Here is a 23,283-nt window from a genome sequence, read left to right as displayed (position 1 = left end):
GAAGAGCGACCTGACACATATATATATACATATATATATATATACATATACATATATATATATATATATATATATAGTGAGAATTTACAAAGAAACAAAAGACGAAAACACGTGTGTAAACAACAAACAGATATATTAGTTTAATGCTCGGGAAGTGAGAAAGTCTGTTATGTTTCGCACCTTTACTCTTTGACAGAAAGGAACACAGAAATAAACAGGGAGAGAAAATAGAAAAGGTTTATTGGCTAACAATCAATCATGGCGAATGCCGGACAATGGGATCATGCAGGAGAACTAGGAAGAAAGGAAGATAATGAAGTAGTGGTGATCCCAAAATGAAGGTGCGCGTGCATGTGTATGTGAGAGCATGTATGTGCATGTGAAAGGGGCCAGTGACCTTGATGTGTGCGTGTGTAGGTGCGTGGAAAGTATTACCTCTGGAGTTTGCAAATGACCACTATACCAATAGAATAAATTTACAATCTATAAATGTCTTTCAATAACCAGTCACTCATCTGGGAAAGCCTTGAAATCAATGTTACCACCTGGGGACTATGTGTAGCCCAGTGATAATAAAAAGACTCAAAGGAGTTCTGCAAGGCAACAACTTTACTCAACACTTTGCAACTGAATCAGTGGAGGCAAGGATGCCTCTCATTAACTTGACAATTTATGCACCACATTGCAAAAATAACAATCTAAGTATATCTGAAAGCAAACTCTTATACTGTTGTACCATTGAATTACAAATAATGCTCATCTTTTGTGCTCAGGTGACCCTACAGCTTCCAAGAGTACAACTGTATTCGTCTTTGCTTAGATAAAATGACTAAATTGTGGGTGTTAAGTCCCCATGAAGAGGTCTTTCTAACTTCTGAAATTTTACTTCATTTGTCTCTAATATCTATGGTTAAAATTTCATCAACAGGAAAAATATATGAATTTTTATGGTGGTTATGGCCCTTATGCATAGAATATAATTATCAAATTTCATAAAGATTCATTCAGTACTTTTGACGTAGTTTTGGTTCATAAACAATGACTAAAATTTGGGAGTCTTAGAATCCTCATGAGAAATGGAAAGTTTGAGAATACATCTTGATGTCTGTCAAATTACCCATGGCTGAAATTTCATCAACATCAAAAATGTATGAATTTTCATGGGGGTTCTGCCCCCTTTAAACCATCTCAAATTCAAACCAAACATACTGCATTATACCTGCCCTTATGCATTGAATCTAAGTTCCAAATATCATAAGGATCCATTCAGTCATTTTGGTCCACGAAATTGTATGAAACAGACAAAAGATAGATTGATAGATACAACTGAGTGGGCAAAGAAAAATATGAGATACTGCATAGTGCTTTTTTTAATTTTGATAAGCCTGGTACTTATTCTATCAGTTTCTTGTCAAACCAGTAAGTTATGGGGATATAAATAAACGAACAGCAGTTGTGAAGCAGTGATGAGGGAGAAACACAGAGACAAAGACACACACATACACTTACATATATATATATATACGATTGATTTCTTTCAGTTTCTGTCTACAAGATGTTCTTCAGTAGTCATGAACAGATGGCAAATTCTACACTATGAATTCTATTTTTGCCTTGAGGAAGGCCTTTCCAAAAGTATGTGTATCTCTCATCAACCTCAGCGAGAGAGCCTTCATCAGAGAACCTTGTTTTGCTGAGTGTGGTGATATCCACATTGTATCATTTGAGCTGAGGCAATGAGTATGGCCCTATGGTGGGGTCGATTGTGGTCATCACAGTCTGTCAAGGTTTGTATGTTCCAGGTAGCAAAATGAGAGGTCTTCAAGGGTTTTCTTTTTAATCTTCAACTGCAGTGTAGGATGGCCTGCCAGATGCAGTTTTTTGGCCAGGCAAAAAAGGACTGGCGTCTTTTAGGCTACATTTTCTAGCCTCCTCTTCAGCTGAGGCAGGTGGTGCAAGTCCCAAAAAGGTCTGCCTAGTTGCGCAGGTAGGACACAAATCAGTGCACAGTTACAGGGACTCACTGAGCCAGCCATCTTGCCTGCACCACCTGCATGCTGGGTCCAGACTAAGGGCTTCCAACATCATCCAAGGCCTACCCAGTGTCATCTGTTGCCCATTACCATAGGACTTGATTGGGGAGAAGTTGAGATAAGAGGTGTGAGAACAAAGCTTGCACAACAGAGTTGTTTAGGATGGTAATAGGGGCACACAGTCCCATTTACACACACTTCACTCATGTTTAGCAGGGGATCTGTGGCAAGAAAAATAGTCCAAGATGACCGAAAGCTGTCCAGAAGTTGCCAGAATCCATGTTTTTGAGGGTCCACAAGGTTGCCTACCTGCCAAGCAAGTTTTAGATTGGAGTTTCCATCTCTTAGGATTGCCTGTCAAGGATAATGAGCTCCATCTGCCTGCAATCAGGGCTATTTCTGAATATTCTTCCACCAATTGCCAAAGGGATCTGTATGTCCTCATCTGCCAATTGTTTATATATATATATATATAATTTAAAATATGAAAAAGGAATATAAAAATATAAATATAAAAGAAGTTTAAGAATATACAATATATATACATTCCACGTGCGCATGCACACGCACACAGCTGTTGACAACTCATTAGTTGAATGGCCATTGATTACTCATTCCTTCCTCTGCCCTTCGACGGGTCTTATTTTTTGTCCTGCATGTTGTTCAACAATAACCCTCCTCACGTCTTTCAGTATCTGCAAGATTGCTGGGGTTACCAGTTTAGTCATCAACAACCTTACTACATAACAGGTTGTACTGGATTACATGTTACCAGTAGCATTCAAGAGCAACCAATAGCACTTGAGAGCGACCTGACAGACACACACATACACGCACACGTCCACACATACATATATATATATATATATATATATGACAGACTTCTTTAAGTCTATCAACTCTACCCACAAGGTTATGTCAACCCAAGACTAAAGTAGAAGACATGCCCGAGGTGCCACACAGTGTGACAGAACCTGGAACTATGTGGTTGGGAAGCAAACTTCTTACCACACAGTCACACCTGCGCCTATATATGTATGTGTGTATGCATATGTTTGTCTGTCTGTGTCTATTGTATTTAATCATTTAAATTCTTCCTCTGAAGAAGGAGCTGGTTTCTAACAAAGATACAAAGCTCCATCTTTGGAAAGTAGGTAACAAAAACATTGTCACATTTTAAACCTGAGAAAAGTCTTGCATAGTTTTAATGTTCTGCTTACAGACTGTATTTGTAATGTGTGAATGATTTCTTTTTCGAAACTCCTGTGTGTGTGTGTGTGTGTTTATGTGAAATTATTTTAAACTTAAGTATACACCTGGTAGTATGCTGTGTGTGTGTGTGTTCTTTATTTTACTTGAAGAATTTTGGTCAAGAGAATAAAATTTTTAAGCCTGATACTTATTCTGTTGCTATGTTTTGCTGGACTGCTAAGTTACAGGGACATAAACACACCAACATCCGTTGTCAAGCAGTGGTGGGAGACAAACATAGACAGACAGACACACACACATGACGGGATTTTTTCAGTCTCTGTCTATCAAATCTACCCACAAGATTTGGTTGGCCTGGGGCTATAGTTGAAGACACTTGTCCAAGGTGCCATACAGTGGGACTGAGCTCGGAACCATGTGGTAGGGAAGCAATCTTCTCACCACACAACCACTCCTGTGCTTATATCATATACCTTTATACACATGTACCTGTCAGCATGTATATAAACTATGTGTGTGTATATATATGTATATATGCTAACAGGTATAAAAATGCTGATGTCACATAGGTGCAATATGTATATATTAATTATATGTATATCATGTGTGTATGTATGTGGCGCATGTATGCATATATTTACTTACATACATGCATATGTATTACGTAGCATATATATATTCACATATATATGCACCAGTATGTATATATGTGTTTGTGTCTGTCTGCATACATGCTTGTGGATATATGTGTACATATGTGTGTGTACATGTATGTCTATATATGCATGTACGTGCTTATATACATGCAAGCATATGTATTATGTAGCAAAGATTGTATATATTTGAATATATTTGTCAGTGCATATATGTGTATATATATGTCTGTATCTGTACATGTGTGTGTGTGTGTGTGTGTATACATGTACATACATATATGAGCGTGTGTGTGAAAAATTGTTCTACTTTTGTTTTATCGTTCCCCTTCCACAACAATAATGAGTTAACCACATCTTCCTCAAGCATGTGTATGTATGTTTGTATTCATGCATCTATAATGTGTGTGTGTGTGTGTGTCTGTGTGTGTGGATGTTTGAGTACAAATACTCACTCACGTGTGTGTGTGTGTGTGTGTGTAAAGAGAGAGAGAGATAAAGTGAAACAAGAAAAGAGAGGGTGATATACTTGATCTTCTTTATTATCTCTCCAGTCCATCTGACACTTGTATATCAATGGGTATCTAAACATAAGTGTGCTTGTATGTGTATACATGTGTAGCGGTATTTGCATATTCCAATACATTTGTAAGTATGTATATGTGTATGTATGTATTTGTGCATATCTTCTATATCTGTGTATATATATTTAGATATGTGCATGTATATGTATATATACATATATATTGCATGCATGTTTATCTATATACTTATATACAGAGCTGGGCATAAGTCCGTTAATCGTTAATTAATGAAGTTAACATTTTTGATAAAGATTTAACTTTTAAGTTAACTTTGAAAATCATTATTGGACTAATTAACTTCCATCACCTCAAGTCCGTTAACCCCAAAATTTGATGAAAACCAGAAAATGTTTAAAAGTTTCTATTGTTTTCAGATTGTCTTAGCATATTTGATATTGTATGCATCATTCTTCCAGTCTTTTTTTTTAGGCCCTTCAAAATAAAATCAGCATTTTTTAACTCTAAAGTGAAAAAAAAAAAAACTATAGTTGTTGGGTTCTAAAGCCCTCAAAAAGGCCAAAAAAGCTGATTTTATAGTTTTGGCACTTTTAACCCTTCAGTGTTTAAACTGGCCAAAACCCATTGTATTTAATTCCTCTATGAAATCTTTTAAAAAAAATAAACAAATCATGTTAGTGAATTCTTGTAGCTTTGAGATAATGTGAGGGCTTTTCTTTCAGAAAGCACAGAACTGGGAGAAAAGCAAAATTAACTGAGGTGGATGTCAACAAAAAAAATATCAACTTCCATAAAAGTGGTAAAAAATAAATGAGAGTGATAAATAAGCTGTATGAGAACACCAGAGCAAAAGTGATCACTCCTGATGGAAAGACAGAATACTTTGAAGTCAAAGCCAGAGTATTACAAGGTGACACGTTAGCACCCTATCTCTTCGCCATCATTCTGGACTATGTAATGCAGAGAGCATATGAGGGCAAGGAAGAAGAACTGGGATTCAAACCGCATAGGCAAAGAAGTAACAGTAATTGACCTAGACTATGCTGATGACCTTGCATTTCTAGCAGAGAGGACAGATCAGGTACAGGAGGTGCTGAGCAAATTAGAGCAGGAATCGGGGAAGGTAGGATTGTACTGTAATGCAAAGGAAACATAACTGCAAGTATTCAACCACGAAATACCTGTGTCAGTGAAAGTGAGAGACTGTAAGTCACTCAAGGTAGTTGAAAATTTCAAATACCTTCGTGCATGGACACAAAGTACTGAAAAAGATGTCATAGCAAGGAAAGCTCTTGCCTGGAGTGCATACCATAAATTGAGAAAGGTATGGAGTTCGAAGTTAGCAAGAAAATTGAAAGTGGAGTTGTTTCTGGTAACAGTGGAGTCTGTTCGTCTATACGGGGCTGAAACATAACGATAAACCAGTGGTATATAAAGCATCCACTGATAAAATTTCAAATCTGTATGTAAAAAATTTACAAAGTTAAAAGCAAATATTGTGGACACCTCTCTTGAACCTGAATAATTCAAAATAACATGAACAAATAAGCATTACATTTCACAGATTAATATGAACACATACATAACACGGTCTCCATAAAGTTTGTTTATGGGAAGAAAAATAATGAAAAATATCAATATATGTGTGAGTGAGAAAGAAATGAGGAGGGAGATTTTGGGATGTGCTTGAATCACACATTTTCCTCTGAAATTCATAATTTTTTTGGAAACCGAAAATGTTTCTCTCACAGGTTTTAAGTGCATAATAAAAAAAAAAAAATACCAAAATCGTTTCGGACTGGGGTGGTGAGGGTGAAAAAAAATATTTTCAAATTTTTTTTGTGTGTGTGTGTGTGAAAAGATGCCTCCCATCATTCTGATGACTGGTGAAAAACATTGAAAAAATCCTAGTCAAAACAGAAATTCCAACTTATGTAGGCCATCTGATCTGAAACTCTGTTTTCCAGAAACTCCTCCCCCCGCCCCCTTCCAAAAATTTTGTCTACAAATTTCTTTGTAATCGTAATCTACACGGTAAGAAAGGTATTTGTATATAACTTGGTAAAAAATACCTATTTTCCAGAAAGTTATAAGGGGAAAATATTGGATCCTGTGAATTTTCAAAAACTCCTCTCCCTCACCCCTCAAAAAAATTTTCCAACAAATCTTTACATACAGTCTACAGGATATAAGCGATTATTTGGTGAACGTTTCGTTAAAAAGTATCCGTTTTTCTGGAAGTTATGAGACAACAAAGTCGGTGGGGTATTAAGCTGTGGATATGCCTTTTTTCACTAAAACATTACATTTTCAAAGAATGAATGGATTAACAAAGTTAACTTTTCGATTAATGGTACACACCTCTGCTTATATATATTTGTATTTATACATGTATATTCACTCGTATATGTATGTGCGCATGTGTGTGTAGACTCTTGTTTCGCTTTGTAGATATGTTCATGTGTGTGTATGTTTATCTATAATTATGCATGTACAAGCATGAATATATGTGTGTATATTCTTGTTTCGGCACTATCATGCTATTAGCTGTCAGAAGTGAAAGTGCTCACTGCTAGTGAAGTATCTGTCTGCCTGTTGCTGGCCTGTCGATTCTTTGGCTACTGACAGCTAATACCATGACTGGCCGGAGCGAGCTATATGTCTGTCTGTCTGTCTCTCTCTCTCTCTTTCTATCTATCTATCTATTACTCGAAAGTTCGCGCGTCCGCGCTAGCTAGTCGTGAGTGGTCGATCCTATTATTTTTAAACTTCAAACTTCATTTGTTTTCTATTTTGATAAATTCTCTCTGTTGAAAATTATATTTTTATATTTTAAATAATTTGCAATTTCAGGAAATATGTTTTTTTCTACTCACGACTAGCCCTGCGCGGACGCGCGAACTTTCGAGTAATAGATAGATAGATAGAGAGAGAGAGACAGACAGACATATAGCACGCTCCGGCCTGTCAGTAGCCAAAGAATCGATAGGCCAGCAACAGGCATGCAGGCAGACAGACAGATACTTCACTAGCAGTGAGCACTTTCACTTCTGACAGCTAATAGCATGATAGTGCCCCATGCTGTACTCTTTCACCACAACTTTCTCTTACTCTTACTTCCTGTTTCTGTTGTGCCTGTAATTCAAAGGGTCAGCCTTGTCATACTGTGTCACGCCGAATATCCCCGAGAACTACGATAAGGGTACACGTGTCTGTGGAGTGCTCAGCCACTTGCACGTTAATTTCACGAGCAGGCTGTTCCGTTGATCGGATCAACTGGAACCCTCGACGTCGTAAGCGACGGAGTGCCAACAACAACAACAAATATGCATAAATTTTCCTAATTTGTTTATTTATTTATTTATTGAAAAAACGTAAGAGGCAAACTATTTGAAAAATATGAATTATCCTTGTGTCATTGTTTTTATAATTTTGTTCTAGAACTATCTAGGGAAATACTATTATCACTGGTATAAATTCACAACTCCTCAACCTGTCACTAGCTTGAAAAGTGCTAATACACGAAACTATCAGCCCTTGAACCACTCTGTTTTGCTACGCATCAATAAAAATATGTATATACTCACGTTTTGATTTCTATTTTTTCCTGTTTGTATCACCAAACACACACACGCACGTGCGCGCATGTGTATGTTTGTATCACTAAACACGCACGTCTGCGCGTATGTATAGAGAGATAGACAGACACACAGCTAAAATGACCTATGCTAGTTAATATTTTATTTTAGTTTCTTTTTCCATGATACACCTACCTACCCACCTAAATACATATATACATTACTTTGCCTTACCATATGGATAGAACTTTACTACTGTTCGTCTCTTTTTTTTTTTTGGCAGGAGGTTTTTGTATTTTAGTTTGTTTCTAATTAGATATCTTCTGTTTATTTTTAGCTTATATATCATAAATATTATCACCACCATCAGGATAGGGGAAAAAAGCAAAATAAGAACAATTACAGGGGAAATTAAGTCGTCCCCTTTCTTTAAGGAGTCATTTGAAATTTTCTTTCACCATTTATTATCAGATTCAACTATTTTAAATCAACACTACGAGCGCGCGCGCACCACCATCATCATTATTATTATTCTATATTCATTTTACTCTAAATATAAAGTCATAAAACAAACTGTAAATCGTCTTTCATCATGCCTAATAACCCTAACTTATTCTATTTTCTCCTCTCACCACCTTTTATTCTGGCTAATCTGCATACTCCTCCAGTTTCAATTTCTTGTATGTGCATGTATACACATGTACTTATACACTTAACTACCTGAATTCACCAGGCTTTCAAATACACCACATCTGGGAGGTTACTCCTGCAATGCAATTGGCTGTCTTTCTATCCAGATAGGACACATCTATTTGATAAGCTACTGAATGAGAGTGCTTGAGTGGTGTATCACATGGCCCACAGCACTCTCGAAAAGAGAATACCTTCATTTAATTTTACCATTTCATCATGTACCTCTATTTTAGAGCTATACCTCTACGTTAGACTCCTACTTTTCACACACATCTACCTCACACAAACATGTATACATATTTATGCATGCAAGCATACATATACACAGATGTCCACTGATGAATATAGGTGAAATTATATATCATGATATGTTCATCACTTATATGCATAACAACACATGCAGTTGTCTGTTGAGTTAGACACCCATCATACACACACATGTATGTATGTATATATATTTATGTGTGTGTATATACGGACGTACACATACAAACATGCAAACACAGTCACTTATTTGAACTACTGACCTCAATTTTCTATCCACATCCACAAGAATGATAATGAACTCCTTGGATTATCCTTATCTGTGGTGTCGTAGTTTCAGTGAACGAGTTTGTAAATGTAGAGAAACTTACACTGGAAAGTTTCGAAGACAGAGGCAGCATAAGCTAGCAGGTATGTGTGCATATGTAAGTGAGTGTGTGCATAGTTATAACATTTATGTGTACGTATGATATATATTTGTTTGTGTATATATTTATAGTATTTATGTATTTTATCTATATGTGTATATTTAAAATGTTTATGTGTATGTATACATACATACACACACACATATATGTAGCAACTAATGGTACAGTGAGCTGTATAGGAAGTATCAGCTTATCGAATTTCTTCGCCGCTTTCATATGGGGAAAAGTTTGTAATTCTCGATACCAATAAATCATTATTGTATCTTTTGTATACTAGTTGCCTTCTGCTTGAAGCTTACAAACTTCCTACACTCAGATTCCTGGATTGTATATATATATATATATATATATATATATATATATATATATATATATATATATATATATATATGTTGTGTGTGTGTGTTCACATGCTTGTGTGTGTGTGTGTATGCACATATGTATATTATTTACTTAGAAACTAAGCCCAGTTCATACATATATAAAAATTTATGAATGTGTATGTCAGTATATATATTTATACATGAATACATATAATATGGATGTATATATAGAAATAGTTTATATGTATATAAGATATTGGCATAGCTCTGTGCTTAAATATTTTACTTCCCAAGCATAAGGTTTCAAGTTCATTTCTACTGCACAGCATCTTAGGCAAGATCCTTATATATATATATATATATATATATATAATCATAAATATATAGGGATTGACAGTAACCTGCTTCTCCAACATACTGAGAATTCAGAAATAGCAGTCAAAGAAACTACTGATTTCAAAACTACAAATTATTACTCCAGATTGATAGCGATATTTCCGACACACACAGAACAAAAAACAACAGAGAAGAGTAAAAAACACCTGCCTTTAGTTAATTCAGTACAATTGTTTCACAGTTAAGAGTACATAATACTCTATTCTGATCTTCAGCTAAATATTCTAATAAATTTGTTAATGTCTAAATAACTCACGTTAATTTTGACCATGTGAACATCAATACCACGTGAAGAAGACGTTAAGAAATTTATCGGCCAGTAAGTTCAAAATCTCTCGCCCCAATGAATTTCAATTCAGTGTGCATCAGAAATAGTCCCGTTTAGGAAAGAGACTCGTACGAATTCCTGCGGTATAACTATCCACCTTGGAGTTATTATTAAAATATAGATATGCAGGGCAGGGAATCATCAATTAGTAATAAAATTAATAATTAACGATTCTGCCGGGTAGCTCAGTATTATATATATATAGACCATGGGGGAGGGGTCTTTTTTTTTTTTTTTTGGCGATTTTCATTTTTGACATTGTGTTCTACATGTCCAGGTCGTACGAATAGCCCCCTCGCAACTTAGGCTACAGTAGAAGACACTTGCCCAAGGTGCCACACAGTGGGACAGAACCAAGAACCACATGGTTGGGAAGCAAGCTTCTTACCACATAGCCATGCCTGCACAAAATAGAGTACAGGCTGTATGTGTAAACTAATCTGAGTACAGATTATTTAATTAATTTTATAAAATAATCTGAGTACATATATAATATAATCAGAGTATAGGCTACGCGTATAAGACAGAGTACAGATTACACATACAAAATAATTAAAGTACAAGTTACACATATGAGATAATCAGCATACATACTATATGCACATGATTGGAGAACGTACTACATTTACAAGATAATTAGAGTACTAACTACATGTACATGATAATCCCATAAGATTACTCAGTAACTATGGTGCCGTCATCAGCTGTTGTGTTCTATAACATGATTGACGTTTCTGCAACAGAGAGTACATGATATATACACCCTGAGTGTGTATTTTCGTGTGGACATGTGTGTATGTTTGTATGGAAGTGTACGTGAATGTGTGTGTGTGTGTGTGTGTGTGTATCAGTGTGTATACATGTCTTGATATATGTGTGTGTATAGCTGTTTTTTTGTGTGTGTGCGTATGTGTTTATTTGTATGTCTATGCATATGTATGTATAACAAAATGTTTATGAATGTGTGTATGTTATAGTGCATGTCTGAGATTGTGGGTGTTGGCAGATGGATATATGCATGTGCCTTTGTGTGAATGTGTGAGTGTAAAAGAGTGCATATATAGGTGTATGTGTGTGTGAGAGAGTCTGTAACATGAAATGGTCACATATTGATGAGGCAATGTACCGTGATTATTACGATATGAAGTGTGAGATTTCGTGGGAGAACTTTCAGACATTTATCAAGCACATAGCCGAAATATATCCACAGTGATTTCAGAAAGGTAAAGGTAACAATTTTTTTTCTTCTTTTCTTTTTGCGTTTAGCTGTTATTTCTAGCATATCAAGTTTCGTGGTGGGGACTCCACATGTGATCCTTTTGCTGTTTCAATATAAATGTAAGCCGTTCATTTTCACATCTAAGTTGCGAGGGGGCTATTCGTACGACCTGGACATGTAGAACACAATGTCAAAAATGAAAATCGCAAAAAAAAAAAAAAGACCCCCCCCCCGGGTGTTGGGGGAGGGGTAGATAGTCAAACATTTTTTAGGGGGAATCGCATGACCGTGATATGTAGAACACATTATCGAAAGTGAAAATCGCCAAAATTAAAAATAAAAAAGTTACAGCCATTTTCCCTCAGTGTCTAATCCCAATGTCCCACCTCTCTCTCTCTCTCTCTCTCTCTCTCTCTCTCTCTCTCTCTCTCTCTCTCTCTCTCTCTCTCTCTCTCTCTCTCTCTCTCTCTCTCTCTCTCTCTCTCTCTCTCTCTCTCTCTCTCTCTCTCTCTATATATATATATATATATATATATATAAAAATAAATATGTGTGTGTGTGTGTAAACATTTATATATATATATATATATATATATGATAAATGTCTTTCAGTATCTATATGTGTATGTTTATGTGTGTGTGTGTGTATATATATCTACATAATATCGAGGTCTCTTTCTTTCTTTTGTTGTCTTTTCTATCAATATATATATATACTAGCAGTATAGCCCGGTTTTGCCCGGGATTAAGTTGGGATTATTAAGCTAATCAAGTTCTTTATTTCAAACCAAACTAAGTAACATGATGTCAAATTTGGGCAGAATCAGTGTTACAACTGGAGCGCATGGGTTGAGAGTTTGATCGGCAGAGGTGATCAGGTTATACATGCCATCCCTTTGAAAACACCACCGCCATCATCTAACCCCTCTTTGCTCATGGGTTAGGAACCCGGAGAACATTATTTTTCTTTGTGGTTGGGTCGTTGATGACCTCTTTCTAGCATATTGGATGTCCATCTAGTGGTCATCCCTTATACACGTGTAATACAATTTTTCTGAATTTTCAGATTTGTTATATGCTAGGCCACTTGGTTTTAAATTGAATTAATATTTAATTTATCATCCTATCTATATAAATATATATATATATATATATATATATATATATATATATATATATTTATATGAGCAACACACACATACACACATGCACGTATGTACACCAATTGCATACATATTTTTTGTACGCATACATGTTCGTATGTGTGTGTGTGTGTGTTGCCCGTATATCAACAAAACACACACACCTTGCCTTACATATATATACGGATAAATGATTTGAAATAAATATATTTTGGAAATGGCGATTTACGGTACAATACCTAGAAACGTGAAAATCAGACCACATGGGTTTGTTTACATCAATTTGGCAGAGATAGAGAGAGCGCGCTCTCCCTCCCTTACACACATTTATCTCTCTTTCTTTCTTTCTTTCTCTCTCTCCCTGTCTCACACACACAGCAACATTACACACACACACATACTGCTCTCTCACACTAACAAAAGAACTTCACATACACACCACACTTTCTGTCTGGCATACTCACTATAAAAAGATAGCATCTATTTCTTTTTGGCAACATGTGTTTTGTGTGTAATGTTGCTGTGTGTGTGTGAGAGAAAGAAAGAAAGAAAGAAAGAGAGATAACTGGCATGTGTATGTAAGGGAGGGAGAGGGAGAGAGGGTATTTTTTTCTGTTTGATTGCTGCTTACCACACAGATGCTGGCAAAGAAAATGTATCTCTCCTTCACCCTCCCTCTCACAAACATACAATTTCTCTCTCTCTCTCGCCTTCACACGTGTACGCACAGATTTGACTTCGCCATGTCAACAAACTTCAAAATTGGTAAAAGTTTATCGATTTTTACAAGTAAAAGCGGGTACCTCTGAGAGAGAAAGTTCACTAAAATGCACCTAGGGTCATTCCGAATCTTCTCCTAAAATTGGAGCGACATGCGTGCTAATTTGTGGATGTGCATAAACCACATTCACGTACACACACACACAAACATCCTCTGTTTTATAGATATTGATATATATATATATACACACACACACACATTAAGAAATAGGGTCAAACGCAGGCGTTAACGAAGAACAATTTCTCACCCTTTTCTCGGAGAATACTCTTGTAAGCATGTTTCAAGAATCCATTTATCATTGTAAACATTGGCAAAAACATACCTTTAGTTCCTATAAGTAACTTCTACCAATCTATAAAATTCGACCTTTAACTGTCTTCTTATATCTCATTTCCACTACATATATCTATTTCCACGCTTTTAAGCTTTATTCCATTTCATCTATCACACTATATTTCTCCACTTTCTCCTCCTCTTTCTCTAAATTACCTTTGATGTTAAATCTATTAACGATTTTTTGAAAAATAACTTGCCAACATTCCACTTCATCATATACTTGCTAATCACATTTGGTTAAAATGGCTTATTGATGCGTTTTGTTTCTCTCTTTTCCTCTGACGAGATGATTGCATTGTTTTACATCATTTCATCCCCACCCACCCAGAATAATATCAGTACTTTCTTCGAAACATATCTCGGAAGTATAAAGATTTGAATAACACCTGTGTTTCACCCAATTTCTTAATTTATCTGTTATACAAAATCATTTCACTTAACCCTGGAATTTCTACCTTTATAAGAAGGGTGTGATATCTTTGGCACTTATGTGAATTTTTGATACCCTGGTAACTATTTATTTTTCCATGCTATTTGTACACATTGAAAAAATACACATACATACATACATATATATATATATATATATGAACGGGAACGTGAAACTCAGAGTAACGTTTTTTTTGTTATATTTCTGCTGCTTTTAAATAAAGCATATTACTCTACCTCTGGTATTTGAGTACTCTTTTTTCCACCTTGTTGCACATTGCATGTGCTTACTCCGGTATATATATATATATGTACACTGTCATAATGTCTTACGTTTAAGATGATTCCCATGCTTTCCCTGATGAGAAGGTTACAATTTTAATATCAAAGATCCCTATAGATCACACAGGTTGTAATCCTTTGAAACATATGTAGGAATAAAGTATGCAATTATAACATGCGGTTTCTCCAATCCTTAAATTCTTAAATATACTCAAATACCCAAAATTTCAAGGAGTTCCTGCCTTAAAAACAGGAACTAAACCACAGTTATTTTGTGTTCTTTGCTACATTGGTTTCTATTAAACCATTTATTCTATCAGAAGAATTTTTATTCATTAAGATAGAAGAAATACACATAATTATATATATATATATATATATATATATATATATATGTATATATATCACTTCTCATGCGTCTGGCCATTATTTTGTGTTTCTGCGTTGTTATCAGGAGGAGCATTTGTAATTTCTTTCCTTGAGTCAAGTTGAGTAACCTGTTTCATGGAGTTTTGTTATGTCTGTTGGAAGGTTGTCTGTCTCTATATTGTTAGGCGATCTGGCAGACGTTTCCCTCTGAGTGGTCTGTTCATACTGTCTGTCTATGCCTATCCAGTATCTCTCAGTTTACTTCTGTTTCTCTGCAAATCTCCATGTGTTGTTTTCACAATGTAAGACTTCAGTTCTTTACATTGTCTTGCTATTTCTTTACATTATCTGGATCTATTTTAAAACGGGGGGCCACAGTTTTCATTAATGTTTTACGTAGTGTTTTTGGTACCGAAAGACTTTCAAACTTCGTATACTTATCTATTTTGTGTTATAGAACAGAAAAATATTTTTGTATTCGAATTTATTTCATGTAAAAAATTGTCTTATTTCGATAATTTCAACCAACCACTGACAAGTATTCAGTTGTTTACATTTACTCCTTTGGCTGATTAAGTGGTGTAAAGCGTATTTAATCTCCATAGCTTCGTTTTATTTGCTTTTTTCATTTTTTTTTTTTCTTCGTTTTATTTGCTTTTTCCTTTTTAAATTTGCTGTTTTACCCTAACCCTAACCCTAACCCTAGGGTTAGGGTTAGGGTTAGCCTATAATAAAAAGGTTTATTAGCTACTGCCAATATGCTTCAGCCATTTTTTGACAAGGAAATAATAATTTTATCACCGATAGAATTGTTTCAGAATCGTTTGTTTATGTAGTCGGCACTTAATGTATATCGGCTGAATGGACGTCAGTGATTGGTTGAAATTACAGAAATACGACAACTTTAACATGGATAACTTAGGGATTTCTTTTTTTTTTTAAGAAGACTAAGAGGAAAAGATGTTTTATATGACACATTCTACCAGTGTTCCAAGTTTCAAAGTGTTTCATTAAGAAAATACTGTGGCCCCCGTTTTAAAATAGATCCCATTATCTTGCTATATCTCCACGTATCCAATGTTTGTTGTTTTTGTCAAGAACTCGTACAGCTTGTGCTTTGTGCAACAGAGGTAATTCCATTTTTGCATGCTGGTCGTATGCAGTTTTCATTTATATTTTCTTTTCTTCAAGAAGTTTTCTCTGTCTTTGAGTTTCATGAGAGTAGCTCCAGCATAATGGCACAAGTGTTGTGATTGGTCTGTCCAATAGAATCTCAGTGGGTGACGGCATCTTTGAGTTTAATGATGTGGCTCTTAGATTCAACAATGCATTGTTTATGTTTTCTTTGCTTTGTTCACATTTTTGGAGTATCTTTTTGATTGTCTGTACTTGTCTCTCTGTGAATCCTTTTCATTGGGGATACCTGGTGATGATATAGTGTGTTGAATTCTCCATTTCTGTGTGAATTGTTGAAATAGTTTTTCCAGTATATTGAGGTCCATGGTTGCTGAAAATTTCATTTGGTGTGCTGAAGAGAGACACGGTCTCTTTGAATTCCTCTGTGACTGCTTTGCTTATGGTTTGGCTGAGATGAGACACAATTGGAAATTTGGAGAAGTAGTCACAAATGAGCAGATAAGTTTTGCTGTTGATTTCAAATAGATCTGTTCCCAGTTTTTCCATGGTGCACTGAGAATGTCATGAGGTATCAGTCGCTCTATGTTGTTGGCAGTTGCAAATTCTTGGCATATTCAACAGGATCTGCACATTTCTTCGATGTTTTTGTTGATGTTTGTCCAATAGATGCCTTCACGAGCGTGAAGTTTGGTCTTTTCTATCCCTTGATGAGAGGCATGGTACTGTACGAGAATGTCATATTGTAGAGGAGGAGGAAGTATCAACACTTGTGTCCCTTTGAAAATGATTCCATCTTCTACAGCCAATTTATCTCAAAAAGATTAGTATGTCTTTATATCATTTGGGACTTGTGATTGTTTCCATCAGTGTAGCCTAAGTAGAATCTCTGCTGGTGGACTCACACAGTTGGTAACGTTTGTTGATGGAAGAATCAACAAGGTCAAATTCAGATTGGTCAATTCAATCCCATCCACTCTTGAGTCAAAGTCAATGTCTTCATTGTCTTCATGGCTTGGGAGGCAAGACAGAGTGTTGGCCAATGTCATTGTATGCCCTGGGTGGTATTTGATTTTGAAATCATATCTCTGTATTTTCTGGAGCATCCTTTGTAGTCATGGTGGTGCTCAAAGAAGGGGTTTTTCTGCAATCACCTCCAATGGATGTCCATAGAAGTATGTGTGGAAACAGGTGATTCCAAATACCACAGCCAGTATTTCACGATCGAAATTTGAGTAGTTTGACTAAGTTTTGTCAAGGGCTTTCAATGCAAATGCCACAGGTTTGCCAATTTATACGATAACTGCTCTGAGTCCTTTCAAGGAGCTGTCTACCTCTAGTCCTGGTGGTTTCTTTGGGTCAAAGAACCTGAGGTTTGATTTCTCTGAAATGGTTGATTTAAGGTTTCCAAAGCAGTGTATGTGGTCTTCAGACATCTCAAGTGGTATATTTTCTTGAGGAAGTCCCTTAATGGTTGTGATTCCATGCTGAAGTTTGGAATGAATGTTGCCAGGTAATTCATCATTCCCAAGAACTTTTGCAGCTTTTCCTTGTTTTCTGGAACAGACATGTTTCAAATGTCACAAACTTTTGTTGGATCTGGCCTGATACCACCTTTGGAATAAATATTTCCAAAGAAAGAGATATCAGGTTGATGAATGTGGCATTTGTCCAAGTTGAATACCAATCCAGATTCCTTTGCTTTTCCCATGAGTTTTTGTAGATTTCTGTCATGCTCTTCTTCATCTTTACCATGGACAGTGATGTCATCAGTTATTCCAACAACCCCTGGGAGTTTTTCAATGATTTTGTCCATTCTAGCTTGAAAGATATCTTGAGATACCTTTAGACCAAATGGCAATCTAGTCCAATAATATCTTCCAAATGAGGTCCTAAAGATTGTGAGCAGTTGACTCTCTTCATCCAGATGAACTGACCAGTATCCTGCTTTTGCATCTGGTTTGCTGAAAACACTAGAACCAGCAAACTGAGAGTTCAACTCTTCCACCATTGGGATTTTGTGGGGGCATCTTTTCAGTGCTTGATTAAGTTTTTGTGGGTCAATGCAGAGGCAAAGTGATCCATCTTTGTTTACAGAATATGCCATGCTCGAACACCAATCTGTATGTTGTTTCACAGGCTTGATGACCTCCATTTCTTCCATCTTCTGGAGTTCAATCTTGAGTTTATTTTTCAGGTGAACTGAACATTTCTGAGGTGAGTTAATGAAGGGTTTCTTTTATGTACAGTTGTGCAGGCTCTTTGAAGTTGCCCAGGCTGTCAAAAAGATTTGGGTATGTTACTTCCAGGCCCTCAATTGTTGTGATATCGGGAGCTGAATGAATCCAAGACGTGATCACAATATATTGTGATTAATTTCATTGCCTTACATTTTGGCAATCTGATGATTGGTGGTCCATCCACCTCTACCACATAGAATTTGGCATCCTGGAATTCGCTGCTTTTTGAGTGAAGTTGAAAATGGATTGATCCCAAGCATTTGATTTCTTGGCCATTCTATGCCATCAGACAAATGTTTCTCTCTGGTTTTAGCATGTCTGCAGTTGGAGTTGAGTTGTACATCTGGTGATATGAATGCAGTGGCAATGTGTTGCCTGCTGCTCCCGTATCAATCTTTAATTTTATTTGTTGTACCTTTTCTTTCTGTGGACATATGGTATCCAATGTTGCACATGCTTCATTTTGCATGCTTGAAATTTGTATGCTGTGATAGAGATCACAGTTCTCTTCTTCTGAATCAGTATGAGCCTTGTTGCTCGATTCTATATCATGGAATTTTTTGTGTGTCCTTTTTCCATTGCCATTTTTCTTGTTTGTTCCATTGACGACAGAATTTTTTCTAGTGTCCCTTTTTGTTGCAGAAGTTGCAGGAATCTATGTATTCAGGGCACTTTCTTAGTGGGTGCATTCATCCACAATTTCCACATGAATGCTTGACAGCACTTACATTGCTTGGTTCTGTGCTTGCAAGTTGTTGTATCTGGCTTCTTCTGGCAAAAATAGCTTTAAATTTTCTACTCTTTGTTAGGGCATCTTCAAGTTTGTTGTCTTTCTCCTTTCCAAGTAGCTCTTTTTAGAAGGCTTCAATGGGAGTTGAAGCAATCAATAATTCAATGATCCATTGTTCAAGCTCTTTTTCTTTAATCTCACATTTTTTTGCTATTATTCAGGCTCTTGTAACAAAGTCATTGATTGTCTCATCATGCTGCTGTCTACATTCCATCAGTTTAAGGTGATATCCTCTGAAATTGATGTTTGTCTTGACTTGTGCTTCAAACAATTCCCACAGTTTATTTGGGTTTTTCTTGTCAGCATTTGATAAGCTAGATGCATTCAGATGTTTGAGTCCTTCATTTCCAATTCCTCTTAATACTTTTAAAGCTGTTTTCCTTGGTTCTATAATTTCCTCATCATCACAATAGTACATGATGTTTTGCTTGAATATTTTCAGGGCTTCGGCTGCATTGTTTGTGTGCCACTGCATTTCAGGAATGCAAGATGTTGCCATATTGTTGTTGTTTTTCTTGAGCAATACAACACTGTATAGTTTGGTTATTTTATGTGGCACAAGACACACTATATAGCTGAAATGATAACAATAATCTTGTATATAAATTTGTAGCCATGCCTCCAGCTAAACATGTGTAGTCCATTGTAGTTTGTGTGTGTATGTATATTCTTGCAGTTTGTTACTGTGTATCCGTTTCCTCCTTGTTCTTTAGTTTTGTGTTTTGTCGCATTCACTGATGATACCAGTACATTGGTAGCATTGAGCAATGTCGAATGATAATGATGTGATTTTTCTGAATGTGCTGGTAATGTGATTAGTTTTGATTTGATATATTCATCTTGTTTTACTGCTGCCACCATATGTCATGCAGGCAATACAATGACGCAATGAAGGGTTAAGGTTTGTTGTCTATTCAACTGTAGCTCCAGCAGCCACTGAGCTGGCCACCTTTTATCTATGACAGCATATTTAACAATGTGAAACTAAGTACATTTAGTTTCATATTACAACAAGGGTTATGCTGAAAACAGGTGGTGTGCGTATTCTTTACGTCTATCCACAATCAGTTTGATCGGTCACCTTCCTCTGTCAGTTGAGTAAAGTGTCATCCAAGCTGATGTTTATTGGTAATTAAATTTAATTTGCAACACCTGTGCATATTTATCAACTTGTTGGTAATTCTTATCAACAACTTTTCTTGTGATCGTAATTTGAGAACACATACAGCAGTATGCAGAAGATCAGACATAATCTCTTGTGAGCAAGAAATGTAAAGTAAAGTTTATTATAAACAACACGAACTCTTTGTAATTTAATAGCTTTCAATGTGATACTTGCTAAACAGAAATTATTTTTATTTAATGAAAATTTAGTAAAATCTAACCATAAGTAAGTGAAATTATGCTAAACAACTAAATTGAAAACCTTTTTCCCCTGGCCATATCGGCAATTCTGAAAACTTTTGGATGTGAATTTTACATGAGTAGAAGCTTCTTTTAACAAATTTTATCCTGAAAATCACCTGCATAAATTACACAGGTGCGCAAGTTACATGGGTTTTTACAGTATTCGAAAAAATTAGGGATTATGGCTTTACTTTGAGTGAAGAAAAGTGTGAATTTTTCTTAGCAAAAATAAGACAAATCATTGACAGAAATGGATGTTGACCAGATCCATTGAGGGCAGACACAATTAAAAATATCCCCTCTGATAAATATAGCAACCTTGCAAACTTTTTGGGGTTTTGCAAATTATTACCAAAATTATATTTGAAATATGCATGAGGTAAGGGTTCCGTTAAATAATCTATTAAAAAAAAGATGTACAGTGGAATTAGTCTGAAAATTTTATCAGATGTTCAACAAAATTAAAAAAAATATTAACATCTAATTTGTCATTAGTGCATTTTGATTCTGCAGTGGAGATTGTTGTAGCTTCAGATACCTCTGAATACAGTATTGGAGCAGTATGCCTCACATTCTCTGATATCAGAAGAAAATTACAACCAAATTGAAAAAGAGGCTCTATAGATTATCTTTGCCATAAAAAAAGTTTCATAGATTTTTACATTGTAGAAGTTTTTGACTACAGATTGGTCATTGTCCGTTATTATCTATAGATGGATTGAAGAAAGGAATCCCTACCCATACTGCTAATAGGTTGCAATGCTGGGGTACTATATTATTTAACTATGATTTTAAGATAGAGTATATACTATCTTAAAAATTAGGACTTTTCAAGACTGATTTTTAAAAATGCTGAACCATTTGAAGATACCATGATCACTGTGTTGCAAGTGGAAAATGAAATTAAAAATGTTTCGTGTAACGTCATACAAGAATTGCCAGTCACATTACAAAACAAAATTAAGATCGGAAAATGATAGATTCATTAAAAGAAATGCTGAAGGCTAAAATAAATAGAAATAAGCACAACACAAATGTGAACCCATTCTCTCTGTGTGATAGTTTCTTGTTGTACACACAAAGAGTCATAGTGTCAGCCACACTAAAGGAATTTCATATTGGTCACCCAGAAATTTTGAGAATGAAATCATTAATGAGAAGTTATGAATATTGGCCAAGAATGGATCATGACATTGAAGAAATAGTTAAAGAGGCCATGCAAATGCACCTACCACTAAATGGCAATTGTGGCCAAAAACAGATATCCTATGGTCCAGACTGCATGTTGATTACTCAGGTCCACTTAATGGTTCATATTACCTTGTGGTGGACAGTTTTTCAAAGTGGCCTGAAGTGCATAAGTGTAAAAAGCTGACATCTGTAGATACAGTAAGTTTTTTACATGAATTGTTTGCCAGATATGGTATTCCTGATACCATTGTGTCCGATAAAGGAACTCAATTTACTTCAGATAAGTTCAAAAAGTTTTGTAAAAGGTTCGTTACTGAACATATGACCACTCTGCCATATCATACTAGGTCAAATGGACAAGCAAAGCATTTTGTTGACACTTTCAAGAGGGCATTGATAAAGGTGAACAATGAAGTAATGGATGACCTTGCACCTCAACAATTTCTGAGAGTATACCAAGTAACACTTAATCCAAATACCCCTTCTGGAATGTCACCCGCAGAATTCATGTTTGCTAGAATGATCAGATCCATCTTTGATAAGCTGATACCAAGTGAAAATAGAAAAAAGGTGAAGAACAAATATACTTCAAAATTTTTCAAGCTAGGTAAAGAAATCTGGGAGGATAGTGTAATCATTAAACAAATTGGAAGAATGTTATTCCTGGTAAAAGGAGGAAATATTGAACATAAAAGACATATAAACTAACTTAAAAAAAAAAAGATGTATGGCAGAAACAGTCATGAGGGATGAAATCCTCATGGGATTATTGTAGGATGTGTTTGAGGTACTAACAGCCAAGTAATTTGAAACTACACGTTCTAGCACCAGAACATGCAAAAGAATGGAAACAGTCACTGAACCCTAAACATAAGAGATATTAAAACTGAGCGAAGTTCTATTCTCAAAAGGGGAGAAGTTGAAGAGACTAATTCTAAAAGGGGGAGATGTTGAGGAAGGATTCCGACCACCCCCATGTGACTAAAAGTGGACTGACATATTGCTAAATTCGTTGTTTTACCTTTATGGTATACCTATCTTATGTGAATTAAGTTCAACTGTTAAATAATCCAGTAATTTGCTTACTTGTTCTCTATTTAAATTTTGTTGCATACTCATTTTCTATGCTGATGTATAAGCAAAATTTATATTTTGTTTAATTTACCTGTAATAAGATTGGTTTTGAGACCACAATTATGAAACAGATTTGGTCAAGAACCTTTTGTTAAATCGTGTTTCAAAAATCACATGAACGCCTACATTGATAAATAAAAAATTAAAGTTGTTTTATGACGCCAATCTAAATTCATGATTATTTTAGGATTTAAATGAAACACAAAGTATGTATTTTGGGGAGAAAGGGTTAATACTACCTTATTGCACTTCAGTCTCTATTATTAATAACCCTAACCTCTGATGAAATATATTGTTCCTATTTCAGTTTTCTATATTTTGTGTGTGTGTGTATATATATATATATATATATATATATATATATATATTTATATATATA

At 35.5% G+C, this 23,283-nt stretch overlaps 1 protein-coding gene and 1 long non-coding RNA gene across 6 annotated transcripts in view; one reads left to right on the top strand and one right to left on the bottom strand.

Annotated features, from left to right (window-relative positions):
* Nucleotides 1-10,467, bottom strand: part of LOC149132858 (uncharacterized) — a 42,405-nt gene extending 31,938 nt beyond the window's left edge. The window contains exon 1 of the long non-coding RNA XR_016244004.1: nt 10,273-10,467. This is a non-coding gene — a long non-coding RNA (uncharacterized LOC149132858). The remainder of the gene's footprint in view (nt 1-10,272) is intronic.
* Nucleotides 1-23,283, top strand: part of LOC106880368 (rho GTPase-activating protein 7) — a 601,077-nt gene that overhangs the window by 305,537 nt on the left and 272,257 nt on the right. The gene's annotated exons all lie outside the window — the stretch shown is intronic.

The sequence above is a fragment of the Octopus bimaculoides genome, chromosome 13 (assembly GCF_046866305.1).
Source record: "Octopus bimaculoides isolate indiv1 chromosome 13, ASM4686630v1, whole genome shotgun sequence".
Lineage (NCBI taxonomy): Eukaryota > Metazoa > Mollusca > Cephalopoda > Octopoda > Octopodidae > Octopus > Octopus bimaculoides.
Note: the sequence above shows the minus strand (reverse complement) of the source record. Positions and strands in the feature narration are given on the sequence as shown.